Source organism: Meles meles, chromosome X (assembly GCF_922984935.1).
Source record: "Meles meles chromosome X, mMelMel3.1 paternal haplotype, whole genome shotgun sequence".
NCBI classification, from domain to species: domain Eukaryota; kingdom Metazoa; phylum Chordata; class Mammalia; order Carnivora; family Mustelidae; genus Meles; species Meles meles.
The window spans coordinates 94,969,043-94,981,079 of record NC_060087.1 but is presented as its reverse complement, the minus strand read 5'-3'; the positions used below and the strand labels follow the sequence as shown (position 1 = coordinate 94,981,079).

At 42.2% G+C, this 12,037-nt stretch overlaps 1 protein-coding gene across 1 annotated transcript in view; it reads left to right on the top strand.

Annotated features, from left to right (window-relative positions):
- Nucleotides 1-12,037, top strand: part of DCX (doublecortin) — a 115,035-nt gene that overhangs the window by 67,140 nt on the left and 35,858 nt on the right. The gene's annotated exons all lie outside the window — the stretch shown is intronic.

The following is a 12,037-nucleotide window of genomic DNA, read 5'->3' as shown; positions in this document are numbered from 1 at the left end:
CTGAATGTGTCATGGATTTCTTACTGGGACCCTGACTGGGACACACAATCTCTTTCTTTTCTTCTCCCCTGATCTTTTTTTAGTACTAAAATCTAGTCTGATAAAGGAGGGACATTATGTAAAGAGTGCAGTAGGTTTATGGCCATTAGCATTCTGGGCAGCCATGTTGAGAATCAGCTCCTAAGTTACCAGGTCAGAACATTTGCAACTGAGCTATATGTTCCTTACCAGTTGGGTAGTCCATGCTCTTGTTCTTGCTCCAACCAACCACTGAGGCACATTTAGAGGCCATGACTCTTATGCCTACTCTCTCCCACAAAGTTCATATCCTTGCTAAATTCCAGCATCCTGGGAGGTAACCATCTGATGCACACTCCTGTCCCTGGTTTGCTGTAAATCAGTTTGCACCCCTTTGCTTCCCTTGGACTTAGTTTGCAGAGAATGAACTTACATCCTTTTGCTTCCCTTGGACTGGAGTCTCAGGAAGCCTGGGAAGGGGGGTTACAGTTAAGCCTCTGGGATTCCACCACAGCTGCCAGCATTCTGGCCCTGATGTCTCCACTCATTAACTGTGTCCAACCTGGAATGTTGCAGAGACTGTCAGAGCTAGAAGAGACCTCGGAAATCAACTAGTCCAGGGGCTCTTAGGCTCTATAGATGGGCTTTAGGAAAATATTTAAGCCCTGAAATGATATGAAAAATTAGCTATCTATCTACATATATGCATTTTTTCTGAGAAGATCCATAGCTTTCATCAAATTCTCCAAAGGGCTTGTAACACAAAAAAGTCACAGACCTCAAAAGGTTCCAGAGCAGCACCATCACCTTAACAGCAGGGGAAACCGAGACCCAGAGACAAAGCAAATTATCTGATTCCACAGTGAGTCAAAGGCAGGATTTCACCCAGGATCTAAGAAGATCTTAACTTCTTTTTTGAAACAAACCTTTCCTTTCTCTACTGAATTCCAAAGCCATATTCCCACTGTAGTTCATGCATAGCAGACACCAGATAACTTGTTAAATGTAACTGATAACTGCAATGGGCCCTACAAGTAAACTCTCTTATTTTAATTGACCCTGCTGAACAGAATCTGGACTTGTCTAGGGCTCAGAGCCAACCTTAGAGCTTAGTGGTGCCAAGGGATCAAGCAGGGTTTTTCCACCCCAGTTCTCTCTGATGAATGGAGTTCTGTCTCGTCCCTGTTTCTCTGAGCCAACTTGTCCCCAGGGCTCTGTGGAAGGGCAGGTGTCGGTCCTGGGCATGGACTCAGCAGCCCAACTCCAGTGCCTCTGCAGCTGTTCTCATCCCTACGAGGCCCCCAGTGGGAGCTGACAGAGAGACTCTTGGAAAATGGCAAAGAAAAGCTAAGGAAAAAACACCCTTGAGCATTGAGGGGTTGCCAGGCTTCCAGGGGAGCTGGCACTGCCTAGCTCAGGTTATTAAATCATGCTCTTTTTTTCCCCCAGGGCACAGATATTTTCATGCTACCCGGAGTGCCCTACTGGATTTCCCTACCCAGGTCTCCCCACCTAGGAAATAAATGTTTTTGCTGTGTAACTTAGGTATCCCATGTGTCAGAGTGAAAGAAGGAGTCCTGAGTCCTATATCAACTCTGTACTAACCAGCCCTGCAGTCTTGCGCAAGTCACTTAACCTTGATGGGCTTTCATGCTTCCTTAATTAAAAAAAAATGGGGTTAATGAACCAAATGAGGTAATGGAGGTGAGATCACTTGACAAATGCAAAACAACAAAAGGTCATTATGACCTTTGGCCATTCAGAGATAAGTTGTTTTAAAGGCAGAAAGAATCATCTGGAGGGCTGATAGCCCAGCTGAGATCTGGATTTCAGTTTTGCAGGGGAAATTCCAGAAGGAAGGTGGAAGGAGAGTCACCATTGGCTATGCGAAATCTGTTGACAGGAACTCAATCTATTCCTGAAGTTTTGCGTGCTATTTTACATTCCAGAGACCGATGAGAAGAGCTTCTAAGGACCAGTCACTCTTCACCAGATGAGGAAAAGAATAGCCCAGTCAGGTCTAGTGCTGGGGGATCAAAGGGAGTTGGCCTCACTGTGACGTGACATAGAAATAGGTAGACCAGCTAGCAGAGGGGCATAGATTTCCCAGAGGTTGGTGCAAGACAGTGGGAACAGAATATCCATCTCTCCCACCACAAGCATCCAGTTGACACTGTTTCCTAAGGCCCTTGGGATGGGTCACATGTTAAAGCTAAGCAAGACAAAGGAAATCAGAGATATGGTATGTGGCTTCAAGAAATTGATGCTTTGAAGGATGAAAGAGTGAGATAGGACAAAACTCATAGGGCAACTAAGGTGCTTAAGAAATTGTCTTTAATTGGGGCAGCAGCTTGACAGCTCATTGTTTTATACATATAACTAGAAAGCATACAGAGAGTTTTGGGTATATTACATTACTAAGGGTTTTTAATTGTGGTAAAATATAAATTACAAAGATTCACCATTTAACCATTTTATGTGTGCAATTTATGTGGGATGAATTACACTCACAGTGTTGTTCAACAATCACTACTCACCAGTTCAAGAACTTTTTCATCACCCTTGACAAAATTATGTAAGTATGAAGTAATAACTACCCAATCCCCCTTTCCCCTAGCTTTTGGGAAACTCTAGTTTACTTTGCATCTCAATGATTTTGTCTCTTCTAGATATTTCATGTAAGTAGAATGATACAGTTATTTGTCCTTTTGTGTCTGGGTTATTTCATTTGGCATAATGTTTGCAAGGTCCAGGCCACATGTATCAGAGATGCATTCCTTTTGTGGTTGGGTTGTATGAGTACTGTGTGATTCCTTTGTAAGTATTTAGTTTATCCATCCCTCCATTGCTGGACACTTGGATTGTTTCTACCTTTGGGCTATTGTAAATAGTGCTCTAATGAACATGGCATACAAGGATCTATTCAGTTCACTGCTTTAAATTTTTTTTTTGTATATACCTAGAAGTGGAAGTGCTGGGTCTTATGTTGTGATAATTCTATTTATAAGAAATATATATATTTGGTCTTTGTCCTGTTTCTCTCAAAGAGTTCCTAAAAATTACCTTAGATATTAAATATAATATAATATTAGATACCCTAAATATCCTAAGGGATGAGTGACAAAGGTGTCTTTTCTTATGTTAATGAGGAGACTTCGGGAAACCACCTAAGGATATGGGCTGTTTGAGGAGAGAATCAACCAGGTAATTTGTAGTGGAAATTTTAGTCCCACCCCCGGATCTCTGGAGAGGGGAGAGGGCCTGGATATTGAATGGATCGCCAATGGCCAATGATGTAATTAATCATGCCTATGTAAAGAAGCCGCCATAAAAAAACAAAAAAGAGAATTTTAGGAAAGCTTCTCCATTGGTGAACACATGGAGAGGCAGGGAGAGCGACACACTCAGAAGGTCTGGAAGCTATGTGTCCTTTCCCCATTCCTTGCCCTATGCGTCTCTAAGGAAGTGCAAGTTAATAAGAGAAGGCAGAATATTCAGTCCCTTGGCTATCACTATATATAATAGATAAACTAAAAGTAAAAGATGAAAGTGTGTCAGACCATGATGCTTGGCCAAATGCAGATTTCTGTGAGTCTGAGCTTGGGCCACTAGCCTCAAAGCTGCTCCCACCCCTGCAAAGTAAAAATTGTGCAGGGGTCACAGAAAGTCCTTTTAAAATCTCTGGTCACCAAGAAGGTAGTCAATGCAGGGGAAGGACCAAACAAAGAAACTACTGGAACCAGGGAGTGTAGTATGAAGGAATTGTTTCATTTTGTGGATCAGTCTCATCAGCTTCCTGAGGAGCTTTTATTGAAAGGGATTATGAGAGTGACAAATTTAGGATCTGTGTCTTTGGGTGTGAATGCTGTAGAGTGGAAAAGCCTTCCCTTGAGAGTTTGCAACACAAAGCTTGTTCTAACACAGGTCTGGAGTTCAAATCTATGGTCTTCATGTCACAAGGGAAAGCACTACTGAGAAAAGGTGGCCCCATATTGTTAGTGCCTCTTGGCAGCTGGCAGAAGCAAATTTACATCTTTTTTGGAGGAAAGCATCCCAAATCTAGACCCCTCAGTATTCCTCAAGACCTAGTTCATCCAAATAGGAGCTCACCATAAAAAAAAATGTATCTATCAAACATATAAGAAAACAAGCCACCTCAAACATATAAGAAAATAAGCCACCACAAGGGAGAGTTAGCTCAAACAACAGTTTTAGATTCCCAAGGAATTCAGATACTAGAATTAATCAGATAGAGGACATAAAACAACTCCAGATAGATTGTTTCAAGAAACAAAACATGTAATCAAAATGGGATAAGAAAAAGACATTATTAGCTATGACCAGGCAAATTTGGGGGAAAAATGAAATAGAATTCAGTGAGTGGGCCAAACAGCAAATTAAACACATCTGAAGAGAGAAAGAGTGAACTGGCAGATATGAAGATATTTTTTTCCAGAATGGAATACTGAGAGATAAGAAGGTGGAAAATATAAAGGTGAGGTTGAGGCATGAAAGGAAGAGCAGGAAGTCCTACATATGCTTGATTTGGACACGACCTTGGGGGAAGATCTAAGATGAAACAAGGAATGGTGAGCAAATAAACTGGTAAATATGTAGGTAAATCTGAACAATATTAACTGTATAAAGTCACACAATAATGACTAATTTGTGGAGTGAAATAAAAGAACTAAGAGTCTAAGCAACAACAGCACATAAATTGAGGGTTGCACAGACTTATATATGGTGTGATTCTTTAGATTTGATTGTCAAGAGGCAGCTAGCTCTGTGAACATCCTGGAAGATATTCCACTCTCCAGGTACAGGGAGCTTCCAGAGTGAAGGTCTTGATGTGTTTGAGTGGCAGAAAGCAGGCAGTCTGACTGGAGCTGGCCAGCATGTGTGGTATAAGAGATGGGTATAAAAGTATAGGTATAAATGTATAAAAGTAGAGCCAAGGTCAAAAGCTCAGAGTTTATTCTCTCTAAAATGGACAGGCTGAAGGATTTTAAACAGAAGAGTGATATGACTGATTAAAATTATGAAGTACAGGGGTGCCTGGGTGGCTCAGTCTTTAAGTGTCTGCCTTCAGCTCAGGTCATGGTCCCAGCATCCTGGGATCAAACCCTACATCAGGTTCCCTCCTCAGCGGGGAAGCCTAGTTCTCCCTCTTCCACTCTCCCTGCTTGTGTTCCCTCTCTCGTTCTCTCTCTCTCCTTCTCTCTGTCAAATAAATAAATAAATAATCTTTTAAAAAAGGTTTTTAATTTATTTATTTGTCAGAGAGAGAGAGAGAGAGAGAGAGGGAGGGAGAGAGAGGAGCACAGGCAGACAGAATGGCATGGAGAGGCAGAAGGAGAAGCAGGCTCCCTGCTGAGCAAGGAGTCCGATGTGGGACTCGATCCCAGGATGCTGGGATCATGACCTGAGCCGAAGGTAGCCTCTTAACCAGCTGAGCCACCCAGGCATCCCAATAAATGATCTTTTAAAAAAATAAAAACAAAATAAAATGTTGAGGTACTGTCATGGCCATGGTAGGGAGAGCCATATGAGTGTATGTGTTTGGGGTTGTGGGGATGTGCTGCCAAGACACCAGTTATGAGGCTATTGTACTAGATCTTGGACTAGGCCAGTGACAACAGGGAGGGGAAAAAACCACTAGTAACAAATGACTTTTAAGTTTTTGGCTTGGGCAACTGGAGGAATTCTGGTACCATTTAGAAGAGGAGGAGAAATGAGTTTAGTCTTGGACAGATTTAAATTTGGGATGCCCATTCCTCCATCTTGGTTAAGTGGAGCTCTCAAGCAGGCAGTTGAATATGAGTCTTGAGTTCAGTGATAAGAAGGGCCTAGAGATATTAATGTGTGAGTCATCAGTATATAGATAGTATGTAAAGCCTTGGGGGCTGGACACGATGACCTAGTAAATAAATGAAAATGAAGAAGAAAGAGGAAGAAAAAGAAGAAAGGATATCTGAGAACTGAGTACTGGGGCTTTCAAAAATGGAGCAGTCTGGAAGAAAAAGAGAATCTAGCAGAGGAGGTTGAGGTGGGATCCCAGAAGTGGAGAGAGGCAAGTATTTAAGGACAAGGACTTGCTCAACTTATGCCCAGTATTGCTAGGAGGTTGAGTAAAATGAATCCAGAGATGTGACTGTGGGATATGACAATATGGAAATCATTGTTGACCTTGACAAGAGCAGCCTTATAGAGGAGGGAGATGAAAGTCTGGTTGGATTGGGTAAAGGGGAGAACTGGAAGTGTGGAAGAGAACATAAGATACTATAAATATAGAGGTAATTTGAAAATGGTAAAAATATTTTACAAATGCAAGTGGCATTGTTATTTTGTCACCAGAGATTTTAGGGAAGTTCAAGACATTGAATAAACATATCTGTGCCAATAGAGGTCCTGCAGAACCAAGGAGCTGTTTACCAAGGCAAAAATGCTGTCATGAGAAACCACAAGTAAGACTTCAAGATAACTATAGGAAAACAACATTGATAAGAAAGCCACGGTGGTCTCAGAAACATTGTCTCAGCTCACCAGGCCAACCCTATGCCAACCTCTGGAGCCCCAGCAGGGCTGTAGGCAGGAAATGTTCCAGAATAAGAATGGTGGTAACTTTTAGAAAAAGCTGCATCTGTAATGTTTACTGAATCTTTCATTAACTCATTTTGCAAAGCTTGCCAGCCACTCTTTCCATGTACTGGGCACACTGTTGGCAAGACTGGAGAATTAGTGTGGTTTGTTTTCCTCGCCGCAAGATTCCCTCTTCTTCACCACGGAGGCCACACCTCTTCCCATAGGCACTCTCTGCCCTTCCCTTCACTCTGCATCTCACCAGTAGGCAACTGTATGCTTTGTTTGCAAGGCTGGTAGATGGGTCCAGCACTTGTGCTTTGGAGAGTTAGAATCTCTGGGACCATAGCTGATGAGATGCATGTCTTCTTTTCTAGGGCTATTGAGAAAAGACCAGTTCCTGCCTTGATAAAGTTACCTAGAATATCCTTTACTCCTATCTCCATCCACCTGTATTCTACACATCCCTCGAGACTCAGATTCTTTGGAATCTTCTCCTCTGTCACCTTCTTTCCCACTTCTCATGATTAGAATTGTTTTCTTTGTCTTCTGTGCTCCTCTTGCTCTTAATGTCTCTGTAATAGTGCTAACAACAGCCTACCTCATATTCCAATTATGTGTGTGGTTCTGACTTTCTTATTATGCTGGTGACTCCAAAAGCAGGGTACTTTTATTGTCCATGTGTGTATCTCTCACAGAGTTCCTTTGCCATAGTAAGAGCTTCATGAATTAATATTAGTGGACTTGAACTTCCAATGAAAATATTTGGCATGTTGAAAGTGAGTTGCATACATATATAAGACCTTACTCCCTGAGATAGCATTTCTTGCTGAATACTTAGATCATGAAATGGAGAATCTACTCTAGAAGACCTAACTTCCAGGGGCACCTGGGTGGCTTAGTCAGTTAAGATGTCCAACTCTTGGTTTCAGCTCAGGTGGTAATCTCAGGGTCATGATCTCTGGATCATGAGATTAAGTCCTGTGTTTGGTTCTGTGCTCAGTGGAGAGTCTGCTTAAGATTCTCTCTCTCCCTCTCTTCCCTCTGTCCCACCCCCCAACCTCAAAATAAATAAATACATCTTTAAGAACTAACTGCCAGCATCTGGACATGTGGAGAGTCTAATCAAGCTTAAATTGAGCTACAGAGTGAATTTGTCATTCACAGCTAATATGCCTGCCAGTCTTCCTTTTTTTTCTTTAAAGGAAGAACACTTGAGTTAATGGTTCCATGTTAGTATGGGTTTATTTTATTGATTTTGAGCTGGTAGTTGATTAATTACAAAGACAGGCATCATGCTTTTTTGTTCTTGTCCCTGACTTAAAAACTCAGGTGTGACTCATGCAAAACCTGATGTCACAAAGACCCTTGATTTCTGAGGATGCTGTAAGTGGTATCATAATGATTATTAGATTTACCACTTCTTTTGCCACCTCATGACAGAAATGTTATCTCAAAAACTCAGTTGCAAAATTTTGCACTTGCCACATAAGTGAAGCTGGACTTTCTATCACCTTACCTCCATGGAATTTTACAAAGCAGGTGTGAGTGTGAGTTTCATTTGGAAATTATTTCTTACACTCCATTCTTCTCCTTATCCTCCTTCTTTTTCTCGTCCTTCCCTCCTTCTCCTTGTCATCCTTCCCTGCCACATACTCGGTTGCCAGTTACAGCAGTGAATAGAAATCTTCTTATCTTGGGACCCCCGGGTGGCTCAGTCAGTTGAGTGTCTGCCTTCAGCTCAGATCATGATCCTAGGGTCCTGGGATTGAGTCTTTCATCTGGCTCCCTGCTCAGTGCGGAACCTGCTTCTTTCTCTGCCTGCCATTCTCTCTCTCTGACAAATAAATAAAATTTAAAAAAGAGAATCTTCTTGTCTGTAGAATCATATGATCCATATAGATGCTTTCTCTTTTCTATCTAGTAAAATGTTCTAATAGTATCCAGCACTGATTAGGACAAAGGGGGACTCTCCTGTTTTAGGCTCTGTGTAAGCCTTTGACATCAGGGCTTTAGGAAAAGCACTCTCTCTCGGGCAATTGAATTGCTTTGTCCTGAATTGACTCAAGACAGCCTGAGCACTAGTCTCGACTCTGCCATGAGTCATCTCTGTATCCTTGGGCCACTTTGACTCTTTGTGTTTTGGGTTCCTCATATTTAGGATGGAGAGCCTTCTATTTCCTCAACTTTGCAACAAAGGCAGGGAGAGCTATTGTGTCTCAGTATCCAAGGCCTTTGGAAAAGCTGGGTATTCACAGGCACACTGTGAACTTGTCTACATTTGGGAGCCAGTAAAATGTAGGGAGGGATCTCACAAGAAACCTGATGCTGAACAGCTGGATTGCAAAATAAATGTTTTAGAAGACAGCCACACCATTGTGAGTTTGTCAGAAGCATCGGGGGCTTTGCTTCACTTAGAATCTCCCCAAAGGAGGGGTTATCCAAAGGCTTTTCCCAAAACCTGGGTGGGGGCAAAAAGGCTTGGGGTTGAAGGAGTGTGGGTCATGGTAACAGCAACCACCAGAGCAATCTATGAGGGCTTTGTTGTCTTACAATAGGATATCATGGCGTGTCACTGTAATGACTGCTTTTTGAGCTATTGGATTTTCTTCTTGGGAAGCAATTTCCCCAAACACCTCCAAAATGAATGTTCTGGTGCCTTTTGGGGGCAGGGTTGATTTTTGAAGTGTTTGCTCAATTATTTTCATGGCTAGTAGTTGGTTGAAATTTTTCTAGTTCTTTTTGAGTCACTCTCATTATTTACATTTTCCTTTAAAATCATTCATTTCATCTAAATTTTCAATCCAATTAGCATATTTCTACAAAGAAGAACTTCTGAATGTATAATCATTATTCCTTTCTTATTCTTAAATTTGTATATTAGTGTTACCTTTCAAAATATTTCAATGTTAGCTCCTATTGTCTGCCAACAAAAAATTTCTTTTTTGTTCCAACTTTATTGCCTTTGTATATCCTTACAAAATTTCCCTCTTATTTTCTTTACATTTGGTTGAGGCAAAAACAGCCCTTGCTAAATTACCACTATGTGATAAGCACTCCACCAGGAACCATGGAGAGATATAGAAAAAGGGATAAACTTGATTGTTAGATTCAGGAAACTTGGGAAGGATGAGGGGAATACTCATGAGAATACAGGGAGGTCTTGAAACAAAGTGCTACTTCCTGGAGGCTACTTAAGGATGAGGTTTCCCTAAACCCATAACTAAAACTTAAATCAGGTCTAGGGCCAACCTTGAGCACGGGGACTTTGCAGAGATCTTCAGGGTCAAGGAGGCACCAGGGGGTTAACAGTTTGGAGACACACAATGTATCAGAATTAGGGGCTTCAGATTTCCTTGAGCCAAGGTCCAAGATATCAGTTGGAGTCGGCAGCAGGGTGCAAAGCCATATAACTTCTGTCATTGGATTTGCCACCAGGGCAATATAGAGGATGCTGATTGAACTAACAGTGCCAGCCAGTGACTGTGTAATTTGGATATGGTACTAAAGTTCCCACAACACCTACAGATACTCCTATCCTAGCATTCATGACACTACATTGAGATGTTACATCCTAGCATTCATGGCACTCTGTTGAGTATCTCACTCCATCAGACTGTGAGCTCCATGAAGTCATGGACTGAGTCTTACACATCTGTGTCTCCAGTGCCTGAACTATGCATGAGTACTTTGTATTACTGCATGGCCCAAAGCACAGTCTTTGGAGTTGTATGGATCTGCTTTTGTTCAGCTTCATTACTTTCCACCTGAATCATCCATGTATTGTCTCTGGGCCTCAGTTTTCTCATCTGTGAGACAGTGATGACAATAATATTGACCTCTAGAATTTGGGGTGAGAGTAAAATGAGATGAAAGGTTGGGAAGTACTTAGCAGACTGCCTGTCACAGAATAAGCATTCAGTTAGTGGTAGCTCTTAATTGTCATTACGTGATCACAGGATGAATGGGTGAGGGACAAGTGAGTTGAAGAGGGATGCTGGCCTGTTTGATGAGGTCAGGACCCAGAGCTGGGAAGAGGCTTAATAGGAGCAACACTGGCAATCCTCCAAGTCTCCCTCCCTTATCTTGGCATCTCCTGGATGATTGGGAGGCTGAGATAATGGGGATAATCTAAGCATCTCTCACTTTGTGTAGATCTTGAAATCATCTTGGCTGGGTGGGCAAGGATAGAATAGACCCTGGGTGGGGGATGATGTTATTAATATAAACATTTTTTCAAATGTGAAATATTGCTCTCTGCCCCCAGAAAGCTGTTATTGTTTGTGAGCACTGTGCCTTTGGAAAACCATTGCTGGCAGCTTGAATGGGTAGATTAGAACAATTAGGAGCTTTGAACACTTTCAAGTTAAGGATTGGGAAGCTTTGACTCTATGGTTTCTCCTGGGATTTCCCTGGTGTGCTGGACTAATTATCAGATGTAATTAGGAAGCTGAGAAGTGGAGAGACTGCAGGCAGCATCATACTTTCCCAGGGACCCTAATTTCTTTGTACAGAAAATGGGTTAGGGAGACTATCACTCTGTTGTGGAGAAGCAGCAATGCATAGGGTACTATAGGGCAGGAAGGATCCTGGGAACATGGTTTTACCAGCAGAGCCTCAAACCTATGGGGACTCATTGCTCTTGATTAATTTTTAAGTGGTCAGGACAGCTTTCCTCCTTGTTCTTGAGGGAGGAATGGTATTCTGGGCCACGTCCATGTTCTTGGTCCATTTTTAGCAAAATTCCAATTTCCTGGGTCCAAATCAGTAAGGAAATGGTACCCTTCTTTCAAAACTCATGGAGATGAAGAGAGGAACTTCTACATCTTGGTCAGCCACAGGGTCTGTCTATGTGGCTCAGAAGAACTTTCTCATCTGACTTGGCTTACACATTTGGCCCCAGAGTTGGGCTAGGAGCTCTGTCTTTGAAGCTCTGAGAAAAGTAACATTTGCAGGGCCAGATACTTGTGAACCTTTATTCAAAAGCAAAGACATTCCCTTTGGACATGGTCTTGAATTTTTTGTTGTTGTTGTTCTTCTTCTTCAGTGGAGACACATGAGTGGGGAAGGACAGAGGGAGAGGGAGAGAGAATCTTAAGCAGACTCAGTGCCCAGCATGGAGCCTGACTTGGGGTTCAATCTCATGAACCTGAGATCATGACCTGAGCCAAAACCAAGGATCAGATGCTTAACTGACTGAGCCACCCAGGCACCCTAGTCTTGAAGTTATTCTTAATGCAGTGGAAACAAGACTACCACATATGAAACACAGAAAGGCAATAGCATTCCTCTGTATCTTTATTCACTGGGGGTTATGATGGAGACCATGAGCCTGGTAGTTTGAAAAATGAAGATCCCTGGGGCTTAAGATGATGGCCTAGATGTGAAGCTTCTCCCCTCCCCCCCCGCCAAAATGATATTAAGTTTATTGTCACAAGAT